The sequence below is a fragment of the Nicotiana tabacum genome, chromosome 2 (assembly GCF_000715075.1).
Source record: "Nicotiana tabacum cultivar K326 chromosome 2, ASM71507v2, whole genome shotgun sequence".
Lineage (NCBI taxonomy): Eukaryota > Viridiplantae > Streptophyta > Magnoliopsida > Solanales > Solanaceae > Nicotiana > Nicotiana tabacum.
Window position 1 is genome coordinate 54711006 of NC_134081.1, and position 15016 is coordinate 54726021.

The window sequence follows — 15016 nt, forward strand, 5'->3', positions numbered from 1 at the left end:
ACTAGATAAATGATATTACTACTTGGCATTGCCTGAGGAGAGTGCACATTTTAGAAGGTGCACTGAGTGTTGACTTACAGATGCTTCATTGGTATTGCGGTACTTATATGTTTGATCGATTGCCGATATTCATATTTTTGCTATATGGCACGGAAGAATTATAGTAGTATTCCTCGCGGGATGATCTTGTATGAGAGATGTGTTAGACATTCGGGCGGAGGAGCTGGGATCAGATATGGTGACTCATGTGTTCTATGAATTTGGAGATTGGGAGTTCTCAGAAGCAAACTGTTTCGTGGTTGTGGACTGTGAAAATGTGGCCAAAGCTAGCCAGATGATGGTATGCGTTATGGTTAGGTCATTGTGGACTTTCGGAGGGTTATTTATCTATTTGCGGATGAGCAGAGTTGATTTGGGCCCCATTGCTAGGCCCAATGAGGATGCGTATTCTACACCGGGTCGGATTAGTTGACTCTGTACTGCTATTGTTGAGGATGTACCATTCGGTTAAAGTTATTCTTATTTATGTTCTGATATGATCTACGTGTTACTCCTCTATGCAACGAGGGGTTATGATTTGTTGGTTATATGCACACATGGTGTGGTTCTGTTTGGGCCTTATAGCGGAATTCGAGCGAGATGGTGATTGGGGTTGTGGAATGGTTGATTGTGCCTTGGTTATGGTCTTTTCCAGTGTGGTATATTGTATTTTTTTCTTCTTCATGGTTATGGCCATGCACGTTGTGTACTTGATGTCGAATTGCGTGTGGTTGATGATTCTGAGCATTGTGGGTTGAGGTATTTCATAGGACCAGTGTTGGATGGGGCCACGCATTGCAGCGGAGTTATGTTGGAATATGATCCTTTGTGTTAGATTCGTGTGTCTTGGTTCTACCATGTATGATGGGTTCATAGCATTGCGGTTGTGGTGGTACTTGTTGAGTTTGCGGAACAGTTCTCTTATTTGAGTCACTTTCCATTTTTGGGTGCATTTGAATTATTACGTATCGGTGCACGGTTTGTGGCTTAAGGTTGTATTGATGTGGCATGTCAGTAGAGTGGTTGTATTTGATAAGATAAAGTCTTTGGACCTAGAATGGATGCTATCGGATTTGATTGCGGTATATTAGGAAGGATAATATCATTGATCGGCTTAGAAATTGATTATAGTTCTTGTCGAAGGAGAGGGAGCTCCATGACTTGTTGATCTGATAAGTAGTTACGGGTCTTTGCGCTCTTTCATCATCGGCAGTGTACGAAGGTTTTATAATGAGGTTTTGATTGATATGAGGTTTATTACCGGTACTAGATTTGTTTTGAGCGGCTATTGCGGTCAGAAGTTATTGCTATGAGTATTTGAGTTATGTGGTATATCATGAGATTACGCCTTGGGTTATAGTTATGGCTCGATATAGCTTGTTCAGACCTATACAATTTGTAGATGCAAGATTCGGTTCTTGTAAGGAAATTTCGGATGTTGGAAATTGGGTTCTAAGGCTTACGGACTAAGGTTAAAGTAATGATCTTCAGTTATGATGTGTTGTCAGGCTTACATGGATTAGGGTGACATGGAATCACCCCTGGGTATGTGCGTGGTAAGGTTACACAGTGATTTGAAGGCTTAGGAACAACTCTTGGCACGTTCGAGGACGAACGCATGTTTAAGTGGGGAGAATGTAACGACCCAGCTGGTCGTTTTGAGTATTTGCTTTCTATTCAGCTATTTGAAGTCTTGAGCAGCATCGTACGATGTATTATAACTTGTGTGAATCGTCGGTTTTGATTTTCAGGTGATTCAGAAGTGATTTGGAAAAATGAATTTCATGATTGAAGCTTTAAGTTGGAAGAGTTGACCAAGTTTGACTTTTTTGTATTTGACCTCGATTCATAGTTTTGATGGTCCAATTAGGTCAAGGTGGTGATTTTGGACTCAGGCGTACGTCCGGATTTGCATTTGGATATTTCTAGAAGGTTTCGACATTAATTGGTGAAAGTTAGAAATTTGAAGGTTTGGAAAGTTCATAAGTTTGACTGGGAGTTGACTTTGATGAAATTGGGTTCAGATTGTGGTTCCGGGAATTGGAATAGCTTCGTTATGTCATTTGGGACTTGTGTGCAAAATTTGAGTTCATTCCGAGTTGATTTGATATGTTTCGTCACGAGTTTTGGAAGTTGTAATTTCAAAAGTTTGTTAAGTTTGATTTGAGGTGCGATTTGTCGTTTCGATGTTGTTATGTATGATTTGAGGACTCGAGTAAGTCCGTGTTATGTTATGGGACTTGTTGGTATATTTGAACAGTGTCCCGAGGGGCTCGGGTAAATTTCGGACGTGTTTCGGATCATTTTTCCATTCATGTGAGATGCCTGGTTTTGCTGGACCTGATGTGGTCGCACCTACGGGGTAATGGGTGCAGGTGTGATGGTCGCAGATGTTGTATCATGGACGTAGAAGCAAAGGAAGGCTGGATGAGGGAAAACCGCATAAGCGGAATGTTTGGTTCCTCTGCGCATCCGCAGGAGCGGGAATTCGATCGCAGAAGCGGATGGCGGCTTGTTTGGGAGTTTTCGTAGATGCGTATTTTAGCCTCGCATCTGCGATTGCGCGGTAGCAAAATAGTGTCCGCAGGTTCGAGAGGTCAGCTGGCTAGTGGAGTCCGCAGAAGCGGCTCATTTGTTCGCAAAAGCGAAAATGGCTGGGCAGAAGCTTTAAATCGAAGGTTTGGTCATTTTATTCATATTTGGAGGTATAGACCTCGAATTGAGACGATTCTTCAAGCGATTTTTACCATATGGATTGGGATAAGTGTTCTCTACTCGGTTTTGATTATATTTCATGAATCTATTTTCGTTTTTGGTAATTGGATTGTGAATTTTAAAAAGAAAATTGGGGGGGGGGGTTGTCTAAAATTTTATAAAGTGAACTTTTGAGTTTTCAACATCGATTCGGAGTCGGATTTGAGTAAAAATAGTATGGTTGGACTCATAATTAAATGGATTGTCGGATTTTATAAGTTTCATCGGGTTCCGAGGTGCGGACCCGGGTTTGACTTTTTTTTTTACTTTGGGATTTTGATTAAAGATTCGATCTTTATCATTTGGAGGGTCGTTGTTATTGTATTTGAACTTTATCTTTTGGAATTGATTCCTTAGGCATTTTTTGATGTATTTCAGTTGCTTTTGGTTAGTTTCGAGCCGTTCGGAGGTCGGTATGCGCGAGATGGCATTTTTGGAGTATCATTTGGCTTGCTCGGTATTGGATTTGGCTTGTTCGAGGTAAGTAACACTTCTAAACTTGGTGCTGAGGGTATGAACCCCTGAATATACGTGATATGTGTTTGGTGTTGAGGTGACGCACATGCTAAGTGACGGGCGTGTGGGCGTGCACCAAGCGAATTGTGACTCGGTAGTTTCTGTGGTACTGTGGAGTTACCTAAACTTATTTTGTATCTATGAAATCTCTACATGCTAGAGTAATTGAGTTGTGATCTATGTTAGAAACCATGTCTAGGCTATATGCTTATCCTATTGGGACACACTAAGGTCATTTCTGTTGTTGAGTTATTTGCTTACATTGCAATTACATACGCAGTCATATGCATTCATGGCATATCATATCTCAGTCTGTGTTACCATTTATTAATACATCACATCATCATTTTGGGCTGATTTTCATGACATTATGAGCCCGAGAGACTAGAGAGATTGATGACTGAGTGAGGCCGAGGGCCTGATTGTGAGGATATTGATGGGATCGGGCTGCACACCGCAGCAGGTAATATTGATTCATGATAGGATCGAGTTGCACGCTGCAGCAGGTATTATTGATTTATGCCATTATTGGCTTATTATAGCGCTTGGGCTGGATCTTCCCCTCTGGAGTCTGCACACCCACAGTGAGGGCGGGTACCTCCTGAGTGCGAGTGCCGAGTGCGAGTGTGAGTGCCGAGTGCGAGTACGGGAGCGAGTGCCAAGTGATTGGGAGGACTGAGTGACTGTGAGGACTGAGTGACTATGAGGGCTGAGTGACTGGGAGGACTGAGTGAATTGATACTCTGAGAGTATGCATATTGTTTTATCACTGTGTTTCATTGCATTCGACATGCACACTTGACATACAAGCATAGAGATGTATTTTCCTCATGTCGTACGGTATTGCGTCATTCATGACTTCACATACACATTGACATGTAGGCATAGAGATGTACTTTTCTCATGCCATTTTATAATGAAACATCTTACCTGTTGTTGAAAGTTTTGGGGGAATATCACAGGTTTTTTTCAAATTTACTCATATTTTGGTGATTTCAGTAAACGATTTGGGTTTTCACTGTTATACTTGAAAAACATGCCTGTTTTTCGGAACTGTGAACGAGTTGAGCATTATATCTCTTAGTTATTTAGTGTACCACTTTTATTATATTGTTATGAGCTGTTATTGGCTATTAGTGTTGGACTCTGACCTTTGTCCCAACTCGTCACTACTTTCAACCTAAGTTAGGTTTGTTACTTATTGAGTACATGGGGTCGGTTGTACTCATATTACACTTCTACACCTTACTTGCAAATTTTGGATGCTGATGTTACTGTGTATAGCGGGAGCTAGAATTGAAGACATACCTACGTTCCGGTTATAGCTGCCTCTTATTCATGGTAGCTTTAGACTTATGAAAATTTGTTTATGTACATATCAGAGAGATGATGTATTTATTTCATACTAGTTTTGTAAACTCTAAATCTTAGAAGCTCAAGATTTGTACTACGAGTCCTTGGGAATTCTTTGTATAAAAGTTCAGTTATTTCTTCACATATTTTCTCATTAAATCTCAATGAATTGGATTGTTGTTAATTGGCTTACCTAACGGGTTGGGTTAGGTGCCATCATGACTAATTGGATTTTGGGTCATGACAGACTCGTAATTTTTCAGGTTCTAAGGGGCGGGCCCAAGTTGACTTTTGTGTTTTGATTAAAGAATCAACCTTTATCGTTTGGGTTGGTTTCCTTTGGCACTATTTTATATTTTTGAGTTGTCTTTTTCTAGTTTCGAGCCGTTTGGAAGTGGATTACCACGGGATGGCATTTCTATAGTATTGTTTGGCTTGCTCGGTATTGGATTTAGCTCGTTTGAGATAAGTAACATTTCTAAACTTGAAATTGAGTGTACTTATCCCCGGGAACCATGTTATTTGTGATGTGTTGGGGTGGCTCACATGCTAGGTAACGGGCGTGCAGGCGTGCACTAGGGTAATCATGATCCGGGTTGACTTTTGTAATTTCTTTCTATCATGTCTTGTTTTATCCATGTTTTTCCTATTTGTTAGATTAATTGAGCTATGATTCATGTTAGAAAGCATATTTAGGCTATGTGGTTAAGACTTGATGAGGCTATCTCTGTTGTTTTAGGTTATCTAATTTAACTATAATTATACACTCAGTCATGATTCGTCATTTGCAAATCATATCTTAGTATGTGTTCATCATTCATTGTTACATAGCATGTTATCATTGTTTTCCCATATGTTGTGTTGTTGGGCTGAGTGATATGAGATTGTGAGCCCTCGAGACTTGAGAGGTTGATGACTGAGATCGGGTTGCATGCGGCAATAGGCCTGAGGTTAGGTTTGTTACTTATTGAATACATGAGTTTGGTTGTACTCATACTACACTTCTGCACCTTACATGTAGATCTTGGAGTTGATATTGCTGTGTATGGTGGGAGCTGGCATGGAAGATGTATGTGTGTTTCAGTTATAGCTGCCATTTGTCCTTGGTAGCTTTAGATTTGTAAATCTATTTATGTATATTTCGAACAGATGATGTATTTATTTCGTACGAGCTTCGTAAATTCGAAGTCTTAGAAGCTCATGACTTGTACTACGAATCCCAGGGAGACTGTATAGAACTTTAGTTCTTTTACTCATTTACTTTTATTATTCTCATTTGAGTTGTGTTGACTGTTACTTGGCTTACCGAGTGGGTTGGGTTTGGTGCCATCAAGACTAGATGGATTTTGGGTTGTGACACTCACGATTGCAAAGAAAGCCTCGCTATTGCTGCTCCTGACAGCCTAAGGGAAAGTCGCAAATGCGATAGTGAGTTCGCTATTGTGAACCATGTTCCCATCGCAAATGTGACAATGTTGTTGCAAATGCGAGCCTACCTTGTTCCAGTCCCTCTTCGAAATTGTGAAACTTTAGACCCCCCCCCCCCCCCCGCCTTCTATGATTGCAATTGCGATGTTGGTGTTCGCAATTGCGACACCTGAGACACCAGCACACCAGCAACCTGTAATTGGCTCCAATCCTTTCAAAAACACGTCTGAAGCTCACCCGAGCCCTCGGAACTCCATACCGCACATCCAAACAAGTCTAAAAATATCATACGAACTCGCTCGTGGGATCAAAATATAAAAATGACATCTAGAACTATGAATCGGACATCAAAATACATGAATTTAAAAAAAAAATCAAGAACCTCTAAAATTGCAACCAAGCACCCCAAACCTACCAAACCAACTCCGAATCACACCAAATTTTGTAGCCAAGTTCCAAATAGCAAAATGGACCTATTCCATGTCCCAAAATAAAATTTTGAACCCGATAGCCACAAAGTCAACATAGGGTCAAACTTAGGGAAACTTCTAAACCTCAAATTGCCAACTTTCGGCAAAACAATCTAAATCAACCTAGGGATCTCCGAATTCAATTCCTGGCATACGCCTAAGTCCAAAATCACGATATGAACCTATCGGAGCCATCAAAATACCATTCCAGGGTCATTTTTACAAAAGTCAAACTTTGGTCAATGTTTTCAACTTAGGCTTCTAAACCATGAACCAAAGGGTCCAAATCAACCCAAAACCTTCCCTGAATGAAATAACTAATCCCGCAAGTCATAAAACCACAAATATACATGTGTGATGCATCAAAATGGTAAACATGGCTCAAATATACAAAACGACCGGTCGGGTTGTTACATGTAAATATATCTTTACGCCAAAGTTGTTACAGATGGAGCTGTAGTTGGAATATTGCTCTCGATTACGCCTTTCTGCAACAACATTTTGTTGAGGTGTTCCTGGCATAGTATATTGTGCACATATGCTACGTTATTCGAGGAAATTTACAAATGGACCTTGACATAATTCTGATTCATTAAATATTTCATAATATTCACCACCTCAATCTGACCAAATAATTTTTACCTTTTTATCTAATTGCCTTTCAATATCATTAACAAACACCTTGAGAGAATTTGTTTGTTTGAGATTTTTCTTTCAGCAAGTAGATGTATCCATAAAGTGAAAAATAATCGACAAAAGGTGATAAAATATTAAGGGTCCACAAATATCGGTGTGTATAATTTTAAGAAGTTGGGTTCCTCTTGTGGCACCTTTCTTACTATGCTTGGTTTACTTTCCCTTAATGCAATCCAAACATATATTAAGATATGTAAAATTTAGATTCGAAAGAATCTCATTCTTTACTAATTTTTCTAACCTTTCTTTAGATATGACCCAAACGTCTATGCCATAAGTAAGCAGAACTTTTATCTAGTGAACTACGTTTAATTCCAACATTATGTTGAATAGTAAGAAGGGATTTAGAAAAACCAATATCGAGTTTCAAAACTCAAATCAAATCCAAATACATCAAGTCTTGAAAGAGAAATCAAATTCCTAGAAACTCAAGGTACATAAAGAGTTTGTAATAGATCAAGGTGACGTCCAGTTTCCATGATCAAACGATAAGTCTCTATACCTTCAATTATAGCCTTTATACAATTTCCCAAAATAAGAAATCCTTATTTGGATTTGTGGTTTGAATCGTAAGGAACCCTTCAACGTATTAGGCACATGAGTAAGCACCAAAATCAAGCCACCAAGTATTATTAGGAACTTCAACTGAATTAGATTTGAAACATACAAAAGCACTAATTGTACCTCTTTTTTTCGAACCAAGTTTTATGTTTCAGGCAATCTATCTTATAGTGTCCTTCCTTGTTACAGAAATGACACATATCTACCTTATGTTCCTTCTTACCATCTTGTGAAACTTTAGCAAGTGCTTTCTTCTTCTTGAACTTGTTGGCCTTCACTTTAATTCCTTTACCAGCTCCTAGACCCATGAGGTTAATTAAATGACTACCTTATTTCTTAAGTCTTGATTCCCCTAATATTTCCCTTATCCTTAATAGTGTTATAATTAATTTGAAAAGGTACATTCTTAGGAGGCAACGAGTTTAGAATAAACTAAACCAAGAAGGAGCCATCCACTTTCATCCCCAAGGTCTAAAGTCTTGCTGCAATATTAGTCATCTTGATGATATGATTTTGCATACTAACGACCTATCAAACTTCATGGTCATGAGTTCACCCATTAATGTACCAGCGAGAGACTTATTTGCAGAACGAAATGTTCTTCCTCAAACTTCAGGTATTCCCTAGTACTTTCTGTTTGTGGAATAGTACTCTTAATGTTGTTGGCAATAGTCATTCACATAAGTATAAGGCTCATCCTGTTAGAGCGTTCACATGATTTATAGAAAGAATTCTCATCTGCACTGCTGGAATCAGTAAATGGAAGCGAGCTTATCATTTAGAAGATCAAAGTCAAGAGCCAGTATACCTAAGTGGAACGGACTTGTTCATTCCATTCAGAGAAGTTCAATCCATTGAACACAATAACAGACGAAGCATGCGAATGAAGGGAAATAGCTACAAAATAGATAATACATGCTCACAAATCAATATGGATTCAGTAGAACAATAAAAATATACCGTAATTCTCCTTTAGGCAAATACTACGATGCACTATCATAATTTAAATGTCATTCTGACTTTAATAGGCAATTAAGTATTTTTAACCAAACATATATGACATCTTTGGACAGACAATATTTATTTGACTAATGAATATTAATTTACTTCATCATATTCACTATTCACAGAATAATTGATCCATCTTTGGATAAATCCTTAAGTTCTAGCAATAGTGAAAATTAATTTATCCATTTATTTTTTAATAATAGGAATTTTATTAGTTTCATGGATAAACTATAATTTTATATATGCATATTTTTCAGAAACATATTAGTTTGGCCACTTTGGTGACTAACAAACTATATAAACACAAGTGCGCACAGAAAATAAATATCATAAGATTTTATGTATGTGAATACTTTAAATAATCTAGTTTGATCTCTTTGGTGAATAGCAAATTATGTAACTTTAAACCATGCATAAAATATAAATATTATGTAGGTGTATATTCTAAACATTCTACTTCGATCACTTTGGTGACTAATAAACTATGTAACTTTAAACACATAAATAAGATAAATAATAATTGACTTTATCAATTTAATGATTCGGATACGTTATATGAGCCAAAACAAAAATACTTTGTAAAAATTACACGTGGCGCCCTATTTGATCGCCTCCATTTAACCTATACCTATTTTTTTTAAAAGTTTTAACTTGTACCCACATTTAAACAACTTTAGGCCTCTTTCTCCTCCTCCTTCGTTTTCTGAATGCTGAAACTTGAGATATTGTTATGCCTTCTAGCCTGATGATTCATATATATCTGCTTGTCCCATTATGTTCAGTTTGGTCTTATTCACAATAATTTAACCTCTTAGATATTTTAGCTTTACAGGCACATTGGTTTTTGGTTCTAATTTATCTGTAGTAACTTGTTTTCATGTCAAAAATATTTTTCATTCTTTAATCTTTGAAGTGAACAGCATCAATCGCTGCTAATCATGATCTATTAAATTCATTGTTGTTTAGTACTATTTCGTTTATGTACAATATGTTCTTTTGTTGAATTCTTTTTTTTGAAAGATTATCTTCCTCATTTCCGTGTGCAAACTTAGAACTTCAGGTCTAAGAATGCTGAAGTTCAGCAAATATAAACAAAAATTTCAGCTCCTACAATGCTGAAGTTCAGCAAATACAAAATAAACTTCGGCTCTAGAATGCTGAAGTTCAGCAATTACAAAATAAACTTCAGCTCCTAGAATGCTGAAGTTCAGCAATTACAAAATAAATTTCAGCTCCTAGAATGCCGAAGTTCAGCAATTACAAAACAAAAACTTCAGCCAAAATATGATGTAGTTTTATTGAGCTGAAGTTTGCCATTGCACTATGAACTGAAGTTTGCGTGATTGCCTTTGCAAATCAGGCCAAACTTCAGGTAAAAATATATGAAATTTTACTACACTTCAGGCAAAACATTCTGAAGTTCAAACTTCAGACATAAATTTTTGCTACTTTAGGCCCGTATGTCTGAAGTTACCCGAAAAGTGGGTACACTTGCAATTTATTTCGCAAAGTGGGTATAAGTTAAAAGTTGACCCAAAAACTGGGTATAGATGCAAACGCCCCAAATACTTTATTGCAAAAGCAAAACAGTAACGAATTCTAAATTAACTTATGGCAAAATTACTTTTAAAAACCTTTCATTACGGGATTTGAACGTTGGGACAGAATATCTATACGGCATTCTAATAGAAACTTATATAAAATAAATATATGTGTCGACCTTTAAATGGATACAAAATCAAAATCAAACATTAAATGGTATTACTTCAAAATCTCGCTACTTCATTGGTAAGATTGTGGAGTAACTTAATCTCACAAGTTTATATTCCTAGTACAAACATTTAATTACTTCTTTTTTTAATTAGCCAGTCATCATTAATTAGGTAGTACCACGTTCTGGGTGACTTATAAATTTTAGATGCCAGAGAAAACCCTAAAGAATATATAATCATGCCGCCAGAAGCTTAAGACAAGGAGTTAATTTGGTGTCTGTTACTAAATCGTAATTCTCCCTCTTCTTCATCATGTTTTATTAATTCTCATGATTCATTGTGAAAGACTAGCATAGCACGCTACGAAAGTTATCAGTTCAACAATCCATGCTCTGATACCACATATAAATATAAATTTTAGCACATACCGAAATCTTTGAATATGATAATCTTATAGAGATATGATACAACATACATACCTGAGGCGAAAGACATCATTGCTTAGCAAAAGCGTTAATTGAAATTAGTTTCTACCTCCTTGCCCTAGCCTTACATTACCACAACTGTCAGTGATGAAATTATATATAGAAAAGTGGTGGTGGTGGTGGTCAGTGTTTTAAAAGGCGTGGACGTAAGGCGGGGCGTTTTACATATGCCTCAGCGGGGCGTAAGCCCCATAGGTATTTAATTTTTAATATTTTATAAAATAATATAATGATAATTAATATTTATAAACAGATAAAATTGCATAAATATTAAAAAAACTATATATATGTGTGCTCCATCCCCACAAAAAACTAATCAAAATAATCTGTTATATGTTACTTACAAGCACAAGTAATTTGAGTCTAAAAGAATAAAGTTTTCTATATGGAGGAACAAAAAGGATGATTAACCTGCAATTTGAACTTTGAATTTGCTGCTATGAAGAAAAATATAGTTCTCTTTGTATTTGTAAAAAAAAAAAAAAAAATATTCGTTGCTTTTGGTAGATATTAGCAGACTAGCGGACAAGATAAAAATTTGGGATAACCATGACTTAGGGCTTAAATCAATAAAAAAGGTCTTTACTTTTAAATTTAATACTTTTGAGTTCCTTTTTAAACCTTTTGAGTAATTACCAAACTCACTTTTGAGAATTTGGGTATTATATGAAGGACTAATTCAACAAATTTTATTTTAATTTGAAAAAGTCTCTGGGGAAAAAGCCCCGGGGAGTTTTTGGTACGCCTCGCCCCGGGGCTCGCCCCAAAAACGCCTTTTAAAACAGAGGTGGTGGTAACCCTAATGGGTGGAAGAATGATCAATTAATAAAAATTGAGACTTAATCTGGTACGTTCATTAAGTAACCAGTTGAACGGACGAGATCTATTCTTTGATTAAATATTAATTATGGGCTCAACTTTATTGGGCCACACACATATATCACGACCCGGATTCCAAACCTCGGGGTCGTGATGGCACCTAATATCTACTTGCAAGGCAAGCCAATATTAGATAACCAATTAACTATTTTAACAATTTAAAACAGAGTGATAACAGTTATTAACAAATAGTAAAGTTGTAATGCATAAGATAAACCCATAATGCAACACGGTCTAGTCTAATCCCATAAATCTAGAGTAACCAGTGCATGAGCAACTAGAAATCTACAAGTATGGTTTGAACGAAATACAACTGTTTGAAATGAATTAAACAGTAAAGATAGAAATAGATGGGGACTTTTGGGACTGTGAACGTCAGCAGCTCTACCTCAAGTCTCTGCTGAAGATATGATCCGAGCAAAAGCACGACTAGGCACCACAGGGACCAACATCAGTATCTGCACAAGAAGTGCAAAAGTGTAGCATGAGTACAACCGACCCAATGTACTCCGTAAGTATTGAGCCTAACCCCGATGAGATAGTGAAGAGGCTATGACAAGATACCTACTAAAATCCTGTGCAGATATATACATAAAACAACAAAAATAACAAGTAAGGCATCTAAATTAATAACTCGGAGGGAACATATAGAAACTGGAGTACGATAAGAATGACAAGTACAAAATTTCCACGCAGCCTCTTTTCGAAATAAACAACAATGCACCCAATTAAATCACTAATTCAAAAATCAAATAAAGTAGTGAAATCAATAATGACATGGCATCACCCTTCATTCTTTTACTCTCATCGTCACTATGTAATAATGATATGATATATGAAATGGCACGGCATCACACTTCGTATTTTTACTATCTTACTCTCATGATATGATAAATGATAATAAACAATCATTTGCACGGCATCACCCTTCGTGATTTAATCCTCACAATCTCTCAATCAATGATAATAATATGCACATAAGTCACAAAAACACACTTTTTACTTTTCACTCTCCCTCACCATTCAAAATAGCAATGCAATGGGGGGAGCAAATTTCATGTAATGACCCGACCGGTCGTTTTGAGCTTTAGCGTTCCGTTCGGTAGTTCGAGATCTTGAGTGGATTCATATTGTATATTATAACTTGCGTGTATGGTCGGTTTCAATTTTCGGATGTTTCAGGATTTATTTGGATGAGTGATTCTCATTTTAGAAGCTTAAGTTGGAAATATTGATCAAGGTTTGAATTTTGTGAAAACGACCCCGAAAGGATGTTTTGATGGCTATGATAAGTTCGTATCCTGATTTTGGACTTGAGTGTATGCACGAAATTGAATTCGGAGTTTTCCTAAGTTTGACCGTAGGTTGACTTTATGGTTATCGGGTTTGGAATTTAGTTTTGGGACTTGGAATAGGTCCGTTTTGCTATTTTGGAACTTGTCTGCAAAATTTGGTGTCATTTGAAGTTGGTTTGATAGGATTCAGACGTTTGGTTGCAATTTTAAAAGTTCTTGAGTTTTCTTTTGAGATTTATGTGTTTTGATGTCCGATTCGTGATTTTAGATATTATTTTGGTGTTTTGATCACGCGAGCGAGTTCGTATGATATTTTTAGAGTTGTGTGGATGTTTGGTATGGAGCCCCGATGGCTCGGGTGAGATTCTGATGCATTTTGGAGTGTTTGGAAGAGTTTCAGTTTGGCTAGTTTTGAACATGTGATGTAGGTCTCGCAAATGCGAGATTTTGTTCGCATTTGCAAGGTAGGAGTCGCAATTGCAAAGTTCACTAGGGTCTGTGTAATGACCTGATCGGTCGTTTTGTATAATTCCGCCATGTTTCCCCTTTTGATGCTTCACGCATGTGTGTTTATGGTTTTATGACTTGCGAGGTTAGTTAATTTTGTTTCGGAAAGTTTTCGGGTTGATTTGGACCCTTTGATTGTTGACTTAAAGGTTTAAATTAGAAAATGATGACCGAACTTTGACTTTTGTGAAAACGACCCCGGAACCGTATTTCGATGACTCTGATAGCTTCGTATCGTGATTTCAGACTTGGGCGTATGTCCGGAATGGATTTTGGAAGTCCGTTGGTTGATTTGGGTTGATTTGCCGAAACTTGGCAATTTGAAGTTAAAAGGTTTGACCGTACATTGACTTTTAGCTATCGAGCTCAGAATTTGATTTTGGGACTTGGAATAGGTCTGTTATGGTATTTAGAACTTGTCTGCAAAATTTAGTGTCGTTTGGAGTTGATTTGGTAGGATTCGGATATTTAGTTGTAACTTTAGAAATTCTTGAACTTTACTTTAAAATTCATGCGTTTTAGTATTCGATTTGTAGTTTTAGATGTTATTTTTATGTTTTGATCGCACGAGTGAGTTTGTATGATGTTTTAGACTTGTATGGATGTTTGGTTTGGAGCCCCGAGGGCTCGGATGAGTTTCAAACATGTTTCGAAATGGTTTTGGACTGAAATTGGACTGTTGGTGCTGCTGGTGCTCAGGTATCGCAATTGCAAGCACTAGCATCACAATTGCGAAGGTGACAGTTGGGGCTCTGATGTCGCAATTGCGACTCCCCTTTCCCAATTGCAAAAATTGCCAGATTTTACCTTTGTTCGCAATCGCATTTGCAAACAATTGTTCGCTTTTGCGATGCCCTCCAGTTCGCAATTACAAAGCCTCTATCGCAATTGCGATGAATGCTATGTCTGTTAGGGTTCGCAAATGCGAGCCTTAGTCCGCAATTGCGAGGGTTCACAAATTCGAACCCTGTGTCACAAATGCAATATTTGCAGCTAGTTAAAGGGTTGGGAGACGGGATTTTTGAACTCATTCTCTCATTTTTGAACCCTAGACTCGGTAAGAGGCGATTTGGAGAGGGGATATTCATCTACAAACTTTAGGTAAGTGATTCTAATCTATTTCTAATCATATTCCATAAATATATCTTAAATTTTAACATTAAAATCATGTGAATCAAAGTAAAAATTTGTGAAACTTTGTTAAGTTTTTGAAAAATAAGAAATTGAGTTTGGAGCGTCGAATTGGACTCAGATTTTGAAACTAATCACATGTATAAACTCGGGGGGTCATGGGTTGTCGGAATCTACCATTG